At 38.2% G+C, this 13,090-nt stretch overlaps 1 non-coding gene across 1 annotated transcript; it reads left to right on the plus strand.

The window, feature by feature from the left end:
* Positions 1-11,650: 11,650 nt before the first annotated feature.
* LOC123830910 lies at positions 11,651-11,759 on the plus strand. The gene has a single exon (XR_006787845.1). It is a non-coding gene; the product is annotated as a small nucleolar RNA U13 (small nucleolar RNA).
* The last annotated feature ends 1,331 nt before the right edge of the window (positions 11,760-13,090 follow it).

Raw genomic sequence — 13,090 nt, forward strand, 5'->3', positions numbered from 1 at the left:
TTTTTAAACTATGCTTTTCTCAGCTTGAATATTGGTCTCTCACTCACAGTTCAGAATATTTTACTAATCATCATCTTGTTGGTGGTGCTTTTTAAATTTAGTACCAATCATAGGGATAAATTATTTGGAGTTTAAAAGAAAACAGTATTGTCCTAAGCATTTGTCATGCACTGGTTGGAATTTTTTTTTTAAAGATTTTATTTACTTATTTTTAGAGAAGGAAGGGAGGGAGAAAGAGAGAGAGAGAGAAACATCAATGTGCGGTTGCTGGGGGTCATGGCCTGCAACCCAGGCATCTACCCTGACTGGGAATTGAACCTGCAACACTTTGGTTTACAGCCCATGCTCAATCCACTGAGCTATGCCAGGCAGGTGGTTGGAATTTTTTACATTACCTCTGGAAGGGTGTTAATTCAATTTTAAATGAATGAAATCTTTTCTGGCTTGGTGTTTTCCAAAAAAAGGTGGGTCAGTTTTTCTTCGTCTCTCATATTGTCTAGCTTGTTCATATCAGATTCCCTTTCTAAGATCTTCCATTGGAAGGGAGGTTCTGGTCAGCGTCCAGGAGGTGTTTCCAGGATTTAGCAGTTCGTGGTGGTTCCATCGGACAGAGTGCCTTCCATCTTTGTTTATTAGGCCATGAAATTCTGAATCCTGAAATTTTTCTGGATATTTTGAAGTTATCTGCACTGTATAGAATTGCTACAGATCCCATCTATGTTTGATTAGTAAAAATGGATTCTGACATTTGTCCAATTATGGACTGATATTCTTAGTGTAAGTAGTTTTATTTTTCATGTATATTTCAATAGGCAGCTGAAAGAAAACAAATCAATCTCTACTACATAGTTTCCCCAAACTTTGAAACTACTTTTATTTATCCTTTTATTTTTCCTATTCTTTAAATGTCATATTATTCACAGAGTTATTGAAAACAGTGCTGACCTTTTCAAGTGCTGCCACAGAGATGTTGCTGTAAAGATCCCCTGATAAAGTCATTAAAAAATATATGTATTTTAAAAAGTTTTTTATTGGCTAGAGTGAGAGAGGAGGAAGGAGGGAGGGAAGGAGAGAGAGAGAGAGAGAGAGAGAGAGACCAATTTGTGTTTCCTCTTATGCATTCATTGGCTGCTCCTTCTTGTATGTGCTCTGACTGGAGATGGAACCCACAACTTTGGCCTATTAGGACAATGTTCTGACCAACTGACCTCCCTGGCCAAGGTTAAAAATATTTTTATCATTGGTTAGAATGTTCACTCTGCCAACCCAGAGGTGGTGAGTGAATATGTCTTTTCTCTAAAATGAAAGTTATAATAAAAACACAGGCTTCCAATTTTGTTGTCAGGTTTTATTATTATGACTTATGATAAGTCAGGGGAGAAATTTAAGACTTGTAAAGGGCTGGCTACAAGTTTATGGCTTGCTTCCCACTGCTGTGACGTACAAATGCTAACAACAAAGCCATCGTCACCCTCAACACATTCTCCTAATTCTCCCTTCCAAGGAGATCAGTAAATGTGTTCATGCTGAATAACCATTTCATCCAAAATATCTGAAATGTCATGGTTTTAAATGCACTTCCCAACCATTCATAAGACTTCTAGTTTCTCTAACTCATTCATTCAGCAAATACTCACCAAGTGCCTGGTGTGTTCTAGGTACATACCTGCTAGTTGGGATTCCGTAATGAAAGACCACTGCTTTCACGGAGATCACACTCAGTCAAGGGACACAGGCAATAAAACATAATCAAGTGAAGTAATTTCACAAATTTTAAGGGTTAAGGAGAAAGAGAAAGTGATGGAGCAATGGGGAAGAGGAGGCACCATTAGCTTAGGCAGCCACTGAGACCTCTCCAAGATGAGTTTTGATCTGAGGCCAGGATTATAGAAAAAAGTAGTTCAAACAAAACTGGGAAATGATTCTCAGGCAGGGGAAAGAGCAATGCAACTTTCTAAGGCAGGTGCAATTTCTGTGTATGTTCCAGGAACAGAAAGAAGCCCATGAGGTGAAAGTATCACAGAAGAGGGAGCCCCACGTGGTGGATGAAATTGGAGGGCTCCACAGAGTCCTGGGCATGTAGGGTCTTGACCTATGTTAAGAATTTGGGATTTCAAGTATGATCATAAATCACTGGAGGATTTTAAAGAAAATGTGTCAGGATCTTATGTATATTGGGGTGGCCAAAAAGTTCATTTAGCTTTTTCTGTAAAATAAAAGACACATTTCCCATTTTTACCAGTAACTTTATTGACTTGGATATTTTGAATATGATGGTTATCTCCCACATGGTAGAATATTGCTTGTTCTCAATATCTTGATTTCATCGCTCTCAACTTCAACTGGTCTACCTGACCGTGGAACATTGTACAGTGAGATATCTCCAGCATGAAACTGTGCAACCCACTTTTGGCACATTTGATTAGTTATAGCATCTTCTCCATACACTGCACAATTTTTTAAATATTCTTTTGCATTTCAGTTGTGTTTTTACCTTTCTTCAAATAATAAAGCATAATATGCTGAAAATGTTGTATATTTTCCATCTTCAATATTAAAATGGCTACACAAGAGCTCATTAATTTTGATGTTTTTTAAAAATGCACACTGACATGACAGCTGTCACAATACAATCTAACAAAAGTGTTTCAAGTGAAGTTAAAAACAACCGAGTGCTACTAGAGCCATGTTATGGGAAAAAACAAATGAAGTTTTTGGCAAACCCAATAATTTTAAGAGACCACTTTAGCTGCGTTGTGTGGAAAGGACTTCAAGTGGGGGATGGGATTTGGAAATAGTGGTTGGGGGCTATTGCACAGCACTGCGATGCTGGCTTACACAGCACTGCAAAAGGGAAGCTCCAGACAGAGGAAGGATGTGTTTTGGAGGTAGAGCTGCGAGCATCAGGTATCCAGAGAACTGCTGTTTAGCCCAGGGCAATAATCACCTTTTATTTCAAACAATATGAAAAGGAACATTTAAGACAAATATTTGCCTGCTTCCCCACCAATTTGTTTTATTTTCTGATATTACATTTATTTCAATCCACAGAATGTTTTTCTTTTTGATAATTCTTCATTATTTTCTTAACATTTTCATACATGTTATTCATTTAATCCTCATCCCAGCTCTCCAAAAGAAACAATGCAGATTTTTTAAAAACTTATTTTATTTTTCAATTACAGTTGACGTTTACAATTATGTTAGTTTCAGGTGTACAGCTTAGTGGTTAGATATTTATATAACTTATGAAGTGGTCCCCCTGATAAGTCCAGTACCCACCAGATTACAGGTTCTACATAGAAATTGAGCTTCACCTGGGACCAGATGACTCACCCAAGATAGCCTAGTCAGCGAAGCCATAATCTGAGATTCAAAGTTCAATCCATCAAGTTGCTTTCCTCTAGTTGATCTCAAAGAGATGGGGCAGATGAAACTGGTCTCCATTTTGTCCCTTCATTTGCAGTCATTTAGAAGTACACCATCCCCCCTCACCTCTTCCCACACACCCCTTACGTCTCCTCGCCCACTGGAATGGTTCTGGGGAGGAAGGTGGAAGACATATGTGTTTCTCTTCTAGTTTTATTTGTCAGAGCTGTGAAATACTGAGATTAAGCATGTTCCTTCTCACTTCGTTTCATCATGCTATGGCTAGGAACTCTCTCTTTAACTTATTGCTTTGGACAGAGGTCTGCCAAAAACAAAAATGAAAGAAAGGAAGAAAGGAAGAAAGGAAGAAAGGAAGAAAGAAAGAAAGAAAGAAAGAAAGAAAGAAAGAAAGAAAGAAAGAAAGAAAGGAAAGAAAGAAAGGAAAGAAAGAAAGAAAAGGAAGCCACAGAAAAATGAATCATCAAGGAAAAAGCCTTTGGAAAGTGAACATACTCACCCAATATGGACAATTAAGAGTAATCAGTGGTTACTCAAAAGCCACAATCTACTCAAGCGATGACAGTTATGGGGAAATGATTAGAATAGTAAAAGTCATACTCACTTTAACAATCAAGGTTCCCTTCAAATAAGTTAAATTCGGTGAGTAAAACTGGGTTATCGTTGAATACAGCACACCTACTCTCAGGGAGTCTGGTGCACGCAACCCCAGATTTTCCATAAATCTGCATGAGTTTGTGATCATCTCTTCAGTTTGCAGAGGGAACAAGGGACTATTTCTTACCAGAAAGTATGCTAGATTGATTGTGAGGATAACAATATATAAATGATTTAGTATTCTACCAAATTTATTATTAATTTTATTAGTTGTTATTCAACAAATAGCTACTTAGTCTCTTCTGTAATCTGTGCACAGCAACAACATGGTCATATTGTACTCTTTCTCTCTCTTCCCACCCTGAAGTCCCTGGCCATCTTGCTATTCCTTGAACATGCCATGTATAATCCTCAGAGCCTTAGCCTTAGTACATGCTATTCCCCCTGCCCGAACCCTCTTTCTCCAGCATTTCATTTGACTCACTCCTGCATTTCTCCCAGGTGTACCTCAACCACCACCTTCCCAGTGAGTCCTTCGATTATTTCATCTGAAATTTCATCCCCATCCCCCGCTACCACAACACATAAACATTTCATATCTTCCAGGGTCTTCCCCCCAAATATAAGTTTTATAGAGAGAGGGATTTTCATCTTCATTGTATCTTCTAGACCAGGACGGTGCCTATCACATGGCAGGCAGTAATGTATTTTGAGCAGATGAATGAATGAAATTAATCTCTGCATCAAGGAACTCAAAGTCTAAAATTTCTGTGATCAGTATGATCACTGCCATGGAAAGGTCAGCATAGGGTATCACGAAGCACAGAGGAAAGGAGGTCACTCGCAGTGGGAGTGGGGTGTCAGGGATGTGTGCTGAGGGGAGATGCTGCTACTCAGGGACCCAAATGTTGACTGGGAATTAGTCAGGCACAAGAAGGATACTGGCTCAGTTGCAAAACTTTGCCTTAGATTTAATCATGGCCATGAAGGAAGGATCACGTGCTCATCTGTATGCACAGCTAGATACACATCCACAAGACAAAAGTATATAAAAACTAAGAAGCATCTTTCTAGTTACCATGAGACATCATCACATTTAAATCTTTGAATTGTGATATTTACACAGATGAGATACTGACATGAACTCACTTCTGGGATATTTATAAAATCACCATGAGCCTTTACTTGGTTTATCACTCAAGATTCACAAGTTTGCTCTGGCCAGGTAGCTCGGCTGCTTAGAGCATTGTCCCCACATGCCAAGGATGCAGGTTTGACCTCCAGTCAGGGTGCATGCAAGAAGCAACCAATGAATGCATAAATAAGTGGAAAAACAAAATGAATGTTTCTCTCTCTCTCTCCCATCCTCTTTCAAAAATCAGTAAAGTAAAATAAGATAAAATGGAGTCACAAGTTTATCACTCAAAATTTTCTCTCCTACACACTATAACTTATATTATTGGGAACCTTAGGTGTGTGATCAGAAGCATGTGCTAGAAGTTGAGATGCAGATCAAAACTGTAGATTTCCTAAATGTTTATGTTTTAAGTGATTTATTAATAACTTTATTATTGAACAAGTGACAACGCTGATAGAACAAACATAAAGGCAATGCACATTTATAGTCATATTATAAAAGATTAGGTAGAAAAATACTTAGAGTAATATTGCAGAGAATTAGGTAGCAGAAAAAAATAATTTATTTGCTGTTATTGAATCCCTCCTTCCACCTATTTTTCACATAGGAGACGAAACGTTGGTTCAGCTGCTGTCCCTTATCAGCACCCATCTGGGAAAGGCGCCTGCCACTGGAGTTGAGAGCACATCTCTATAATCTGAGTCAGGCTTGTTTAGTTCCCTGAGGAACTTCTCAGGGACATGCACTCCTGTTCTTAAGTAAAAAGAACCTGAACGCTTCGTGGGGTTAAGGGCAGCAGGGAGAATTAAAAAAAGACAATCTCTGATTGCTGGCTGCTACCCCTCTATAGGGGCCGCACTGTTCTTTGAGGCAGAGGCAGAAAACAGAGGCCTTAATTATACAAACGCATCTTCCAGTAAAGAGTGAAATGCTGATTTCCCAGTGCCAAAGGAACAAAAGTTCCAATTTCTGCTTAAAGAAACAAAGAGAGCGTGCCCTTGTACAGAGCGTGTTCTAGCTGTGGGCTGCTCCAGACAGTGTTGCTCCTCTGCTGGCTGGTTTCCTTGGTAAATTGGATTGCCCCTAGCAACCCCAACTTTCCTCAAACGGTTGTCTTTTGCAGAGTTATCAGTTATAAATCCAAGTTCGTACTGGAACAAGATAGCATCTAAATGGAAAATGCAACAAAGTTATGGACGTACCTTTAACATTTCATGTTCAAAGGTTATCTTTTAGCCTCTAACATTCAAGTGATTATATATATATATATGAACAGTGATTTACAACTTTGTTTTCATTTTAGAATTACCTGGGGCACTTTTTAATAATTAACAATGCTAGGTCCTTTACCGAGAGACTCTTATTAGTTGATCTGGGTGTGGCCTGACTCCATTTTTATTTCTCTGACCTCAGCCATCATCAATATAATATAATGAAGTTGGGGGGACTGGTGCCTCTAAGAACTTAGAGTACTTGGCTTTCACATTATCACCTTCTACCCACATGGCCCTACATGTATCTCTCAGCATCCCTGAGCCTTACTTTTCTCATCTTAAAAGTAAGAATATCAGTGTCTATTTATTCTTTTTTTTGGTCTTCACCAGAGGACGTTTTTTTCATCACTCTTAAAAAGAGAGGGAGGGAGAGAGAAAGAGAAACATCAGTGTCAGAGAGAGAAGCATTGATTGGTTGCCTCCTGTACACACACAGACTGGAGATTGTACATACCTGGACTAGGGATCGAACCCGCAACCCAGGTACATGCCTTGACTGAGAATCAAACTTGCAACTTTTGATTACAAGACAATGCTCCAACCAACTGAGCTACACCAGCCAGGGCTCCATTTCTTTGAGTGTGAGTTTGTTGGAATCAAACAAAATAATAGCTTTCAAATACGTTGAAAGTATGGTTTCAATGACAATACATGTGATATTTGAGGAAATCTGTGGAAACTCAAGTATCTTTTTAAAATGTGCTGAGGTGACTATTTGTTATTTGTAACTACTTGCCATCTATTTTATCTTGGGTCTGTAAGCAGGAGGTCAGACCTCATTTTCGCATGTGACCCAAAGCAGACCAGGCAGAAGGTCCTTCCCTAGAAGGCTGGAGAGCTTCTGTGGTCGGGTTTCCATTCACTCCCAGCCCCAGATCTAAGGTCTGTCTGCCCTGAGATTCTTGTCGTGGCTGAGTCTGCAATTGCTCCAGAGCCTCTGAATTTCCTAGCTGCACTCTCTGCCTTCCTTTTGTCATTACACAATTGCAACTACTCTCTTTACACTGAACTGAAAAGATACAGTCTTGACCTCTAACAAATAGGTCATTTCATTGACATGTCCTCAAAGACCCAGGTTCCCCACAGACTTGGGCAGTCTGAGGACAGGAGGGGAGGCTACTCCACCACCCTCACCCCTGCAGGCTGACTTTTTTATTCTCCTTTCTTTATTCTTCATGGGCTCCTCTGAGCAAGTGGTCCCATGCCCCTTTCATAGCATACATTCTCTTCTTTAACATGCCCAGGAAGAGAGGGGATGATCTCTTAGAAGAAAAGACCAGGAGAAATCAGGAACTTTCTTGGTGTGTTAAGTATTCAATCCAGGAAGGAAGGCTGCAGATGGGATAGAGGCATTGCTACAGGTTCCAGCCTTGGGTCCGTCATCGTATGACCTTGGACAAGTAATTTAACCTCTCTGGGTCTCAGCATCAACATCTGTAAATGGAACTCATAAGCTGACTGTTTTAAACAATTAAGAGAGCTATAAGTCAAGTCTTTTATAGGTAGCAGAAAATTTTAAATGTTGAGTAATGAGGCTGATGGTAAGAATGAAGAAACTGAGTTGTGCACTTAGTTTGAACAATCGTTTTGTTTTGTTTTGTTTTGTTTTGACTCCAGTAGCTACTGCAGATGGCCTGGAAGCAAATGCTTTTCCACATCAGTGTTCGGTGCCCATACCTACCCAGGGAAGAGTCAGGACACAGAGCTGTGGATTGGTAGGATCTTCTGATTTCATGGATCTTTTGTTTTTCTAAAACAAGGATTTTATTTGTGCCAAAGAGGGTTTACAATGAAAATAGGCTGTGATCATCCTGCTGGAGAAAATGTTTTTCTTTCTTGTCATTCTGTTGCACTTGTGTGCCCACATGTATACACACACATTTGGGTGAATCAATGTTAACTCTATCACCAATATAAAAGGCAGAAAGCTTTAGCACTGGTGCAAAAATGACCCATTGTTATCCAACAAAACGCATCATTGTGAACTTGTGCTGTATTAGCTGTGGGGTTCTGTTAAGAGAATATAAGAAGGACATGTCCTCAATTTTCAGCTTCCATAGGTACAGTTTCTGTCAATTTTGATGCCAACCTGGAGAGAAGGCATCTTATGTTTTTCACTGGATAAGGCAGGTGCCATAAAGATCTATCTAAATTTGATAGCAAGCGAGTGTGGTGTGGTGATTAGTGACTGACTCTCTCAGCCTCCCCTGATATTTGCCTGGGTCAAGCATGTATTGATTTGAGTTGTTGCTTGACAGCCAAATTATAGCAAGGCTGCTATAATTACAGAACAGACATGGTGAGAAGTGTGGCTACACAGAGAAAGTGCCCAGAGGGATCTTTCTTCTGAACTTGAATGGGAGGATAAGGTAGGGTAGTCAGGAGTTTGGGTTATGTATATTTTTCTTAGGGCAAGGTTAGTATTTGAATAGATCTAGGAAGTGAAAGGAGGCTTAGGGATTGAACATGAGGGGTTCCATGGGCTAAGCTTACCCAATAGAAAGCCAACAGCTGAGTCCACAAAGGCACAGAACAGGAGGACTTGGAGTCTCAGGTTGAACCTCCTGGTGTGTCTGTGACGTTACCTAGACATAATAGCTCATGATCCTGACAGATGAGTTGGGCTTCTGATGACTTTGAAGCCTGGACAAGTTACTTTGCTACTCTAAAACTCATTCTTCATTTTCAAAGGTGAGAATATGATACCTACAAGGCAGGCATATTTTATGAAAGGAGACCTCCTAAGACCTATAATAATTCAAAATGCACATAATTCAAAACTAATCCTGAAAAGTGAGAGGCAAGGCCTTGATGAAGGCTGGAGTCGGGCTAACTGAGTTTAAGTTCTCCTTTGGCTACTCAACTTTTCCTCATTACAAAATGAGAATAGTAATAATAGTCCTACAACATTGGATGTTTTGTGAAAAATAAAGGGGATAATATGTATGAAGTGCTTAGTCAGTGTTCAATAAGTATTACCTTTCACTCTGATAATTATTATTTTCCAGCAAAAGTGGCACACCTACATGTTGCCAAAGCATAAATACTATTTAAAATTCTCCAAGCTTGTCATTTAAATTCAGCCATTCTTCATACTTTTTAAAATTGGGAGACATTTGCTATATTTGAAGTTTTATAAATAAAGTTAGAATGTGTTGATCATTTTATATTAAATTATTTCAAATTTGCATAATTAAACTTTGCATGATTTTAATTTCCATAAAATGTGAAAAACCCTGGATCTCACTGAGTTATCATGAGCATTAAGCATGCTAATGTACGCCACTCTCACTTAGCCCAGGGCCTGGAATTATTAATAACAATGATCTTCAGGCAGTGAGAACTGAGATTGGACACTTGGGATAATTACTTTTTCCCCATCATGCCTTGCAGTAATTCACCTAATAAATGTCTTTTTCTTTTCTAGCACAGAACTGGTTTAGGAGCATAAGGGAGAAACTTTATAATTGTTGTCTACATACTTCTATGTCAGAAGGTATTTCAGGAAAGTACTACAAACTTACAAACTCTATCAGACTCTCTTCAAAAATCTACTCTGAGGGGTTGCTGATACCTGGGATAATTTCCTTATCTTTACAACTTGGGCAAAAAGTGTGTGAAATTTTAGGTTTTAGGCATAAGTATCTTAATATATGAGAAGTTGGTAAAAAAAAAGTCCTCAGAACTCCTGCTTTCTATTATCACACTGACTTGAGCAATGGATATAAGTTTTTAGTATAGGCTCCAAAGTCAATTTATTCACTGTAGACATAAGTTTGTTGAAGTTTCTGCTAGAGGCCAAAGGGATTCCTGATTTTCTTCAACTCCTCCAAATCAAATTTTATGTATGTATGTATGTATCTGCCTATCTATCATGTATTCATTATCCATTCTTTCACCTAACTTATGTTAAGACTATGTTAAATGCTATGCTAAGTTCTGGATAAAAAGAGAAATAATGAATGGATCATAGGCTCTTAACATACACATAGTCCAGAGTGGGAGGTACTGATAATTAGTTATAATAGAAAGGAATAATAATGCAGTGATAAGGGATGTGATGAAAGCCTAGGGAGGAACATTTAACTCAGCCTTGGGAATGAAGTCAAGAGAATTGGAAGAAGTTATGTTAGAACTACTTGGAAAACAATGACCTCTGAAAGATCCCAGAAAAAACAGATGATTTTTTTCACTTATTTTTATTTTTTTATTTATTGATTTTAGAGAAGGGGAAGAAGAGAGAGACATCAATTTATTTTTCCACTCATTTATACATTCATTAGTTGATTCTTGTATGTACCCTGACCCCAGGGGTCAAACCTGCAACCTTGGTGTATTGCGATGATGCTCTAACTAATTGAGTTTCCTGGCCAGGGCATAAAACAGATTTTTTTTAAATGAACTATTGTAGTCAATTTAATCTATAATACTTGCCACTGGTAAAAATTAAAGCTAAAAGAAAATATCAAGTCTACAGAGAACCAAATAGTAGCCCACATTCAAGTTCAGACAGCATTTTAAAAATAACTAGACAACACTTTGTGAAAAAATCTAAATAAATAATAACCACTAAATAATAAAACCAAAAGTATAAAGATAGTGATAGATTAATTCAGAGCCCAATAGTACCTAGAAAAGTAACCAAAAGTAAGGCCTGTTTCTTTCTATAATTTTGATTCTGGAAGTTTAACTTTATTTGTGCAGCTTTGGAAGAAAAGCAACTACCCTGGTATTATTTGCTCATTTATTTATTCAGCAATTGTCTTCTGTTTTTCTATCATGTGCTTTTGCTAGGAACATAGCAATCAGCATGAAAGGTATGCTCAACTGTCAGCAGGGTTACTCAGGACACAAACCACTCACCATATTGTACTAACATAGTAATACAAGGAGGTGGATATAAGTTGTTCACTTTGGGTGTGAAAATAAAGCCTTGATAACTCAGGGGCATGTGTAGATGACCTGTGAGCACAAATTGGGTAGAAAAATGGCTGACCCAGTGTAATTAATAGATCATAGTGAGTTGGCAAAGGATATGAACAGGATGTTGGAAGAATCTTGAGTGAGTTGTCTTCAGATCAGAGTATCTAAACAAGCTGCTCCTTAACTATGGTCGGTTTTGTTCTCTGAGAAGGGAGAAAATACAAAGTTGGTCAACAGGGAAACACTCCCAGAAACTTCATTCTGACATTAAACACCTTGCTTCTGTAAACATACCCTGAACAATGAGTTTCAAAATCAAGAAAATTTCCAGATCCTTTTGTACACTAGTTCATAAGCATGATGATTAAGTATTCACACTTTTGTGTGAAATATGCCTCCCTGAAATCTCGTTATGACATCAGCACATTACCTGTCTGATGTGAAAAAAACAACAAAAAACTTCCCTTTCTGAAGGATAGTATGCCCTCTAACAATTTCTGACTTATAATAAACATCCTATTTACAGACAAACTTAAGCTTGATATTCGATAGAAGAATATACACATCTATATAGTTTTTTTTTCTGAGAACAGTTCTCTTTTATAATTGTTAAGGTATCTCTGAAAATGTTGCCTTCTTCTAAATCTGGAGACACAACAATCGGTATGATCTTCTGGCCCCAGTGAGTGTTTCCTTCCTTCACCCCTTTGTCACAGGAATCTACAAAGACACTTCAGACCAAAGGATATAATAGAAGACAACCTTGCAAATAAATTTCTGGTGCCATGTTACATTAACGCCTTTCAGTGACAACAGAAAGGAGCAGTGTCAGAGTGTAATTTCACTTACAAAGTCAAGCAGAAAATGAATTTCTCATGGTAGGAGTCGGTAGTGGAGCATGACTCTTTGGAGGCCAGCTTCTGAAATCGTGGGAGCCAGTTCAGGAGAGCATTAAATTAGCACCAAAAGGAAAACAATGTGCATCACTGAACTACAATCGAAGTGGGAGTAAATTTTACATGGCATCCAGCCTTTTTAAAAGTTGCTTTATAAAAGACAACTTTAAAGCTATTTTAATGCTACACTAATTCTAATTTTCTGAATCACCATTAGTATCCAATTAATTATCACTAAAGTTTTTAAAAATACATAGCAATATTCCCATTAGTGATGAGAAGATGATTCATAATGACTGAAAATTGGTGCATAATCCAGGTCCCATGAGGTCTACCAGAAGGCCAGCCAGAACTCTACCTAACTTTTTCCTACAGCACAAAGAATTCTTTCTGGACACCCCAAGGAGAAGGTCTTGGTCTTTGGGGTCCCTAGTCTCCTTTATAAAAATTTCAACTTTGCCATTTACTGGCCGTGTGACCCAAAACAGTTTGCCAAACATTCTGAGCCTCAACTTTCTTATCTGGAAAATGCAAAAAACAAAACCTATCTTATTTTATTGTTCAGATTCATGAGATGACATTAATAAAATACACATACTGACATAGTCCCTTACTGACAAATGATGCCTATTTACCTCTTGTGGAATCTTTTCACATATATTATAGGGGTCAGACCAGTCCCTCATAAGGACACTTCCACACATTGCTTTGGTCTCCAGGAAGAATGAGGCAAATTACTTAGAAGGCCTCTCTATTCCCTTAAGGACAGCTTGTAAAGAAGCAGAACAAATGATCAAAGTCAAGAGAAAAGAATGTGAAAATAAGATAGATTAAAAATATAGCACATTAGTATTCTCATTAAGATTTATTACTTT

The sequence above is a fragment of the Phyllostomus hastatus genome, unplaced genomic scaffold (genome assembly GCF_019186645.2).
Source record: "Phyllostomus hastatus isolate PE091 unplaced genomic scaffold, TTU_PhHast_1.1 phas_scaffold_129, whole genome shotgun sequence".
Taxonomy (NCBI): Eukaryota; Metazoa; Chordata; class Mammalia; order Chiroptera; family Phyllostomidae; genus Phyllostomus; species Phyllostomus hastatus.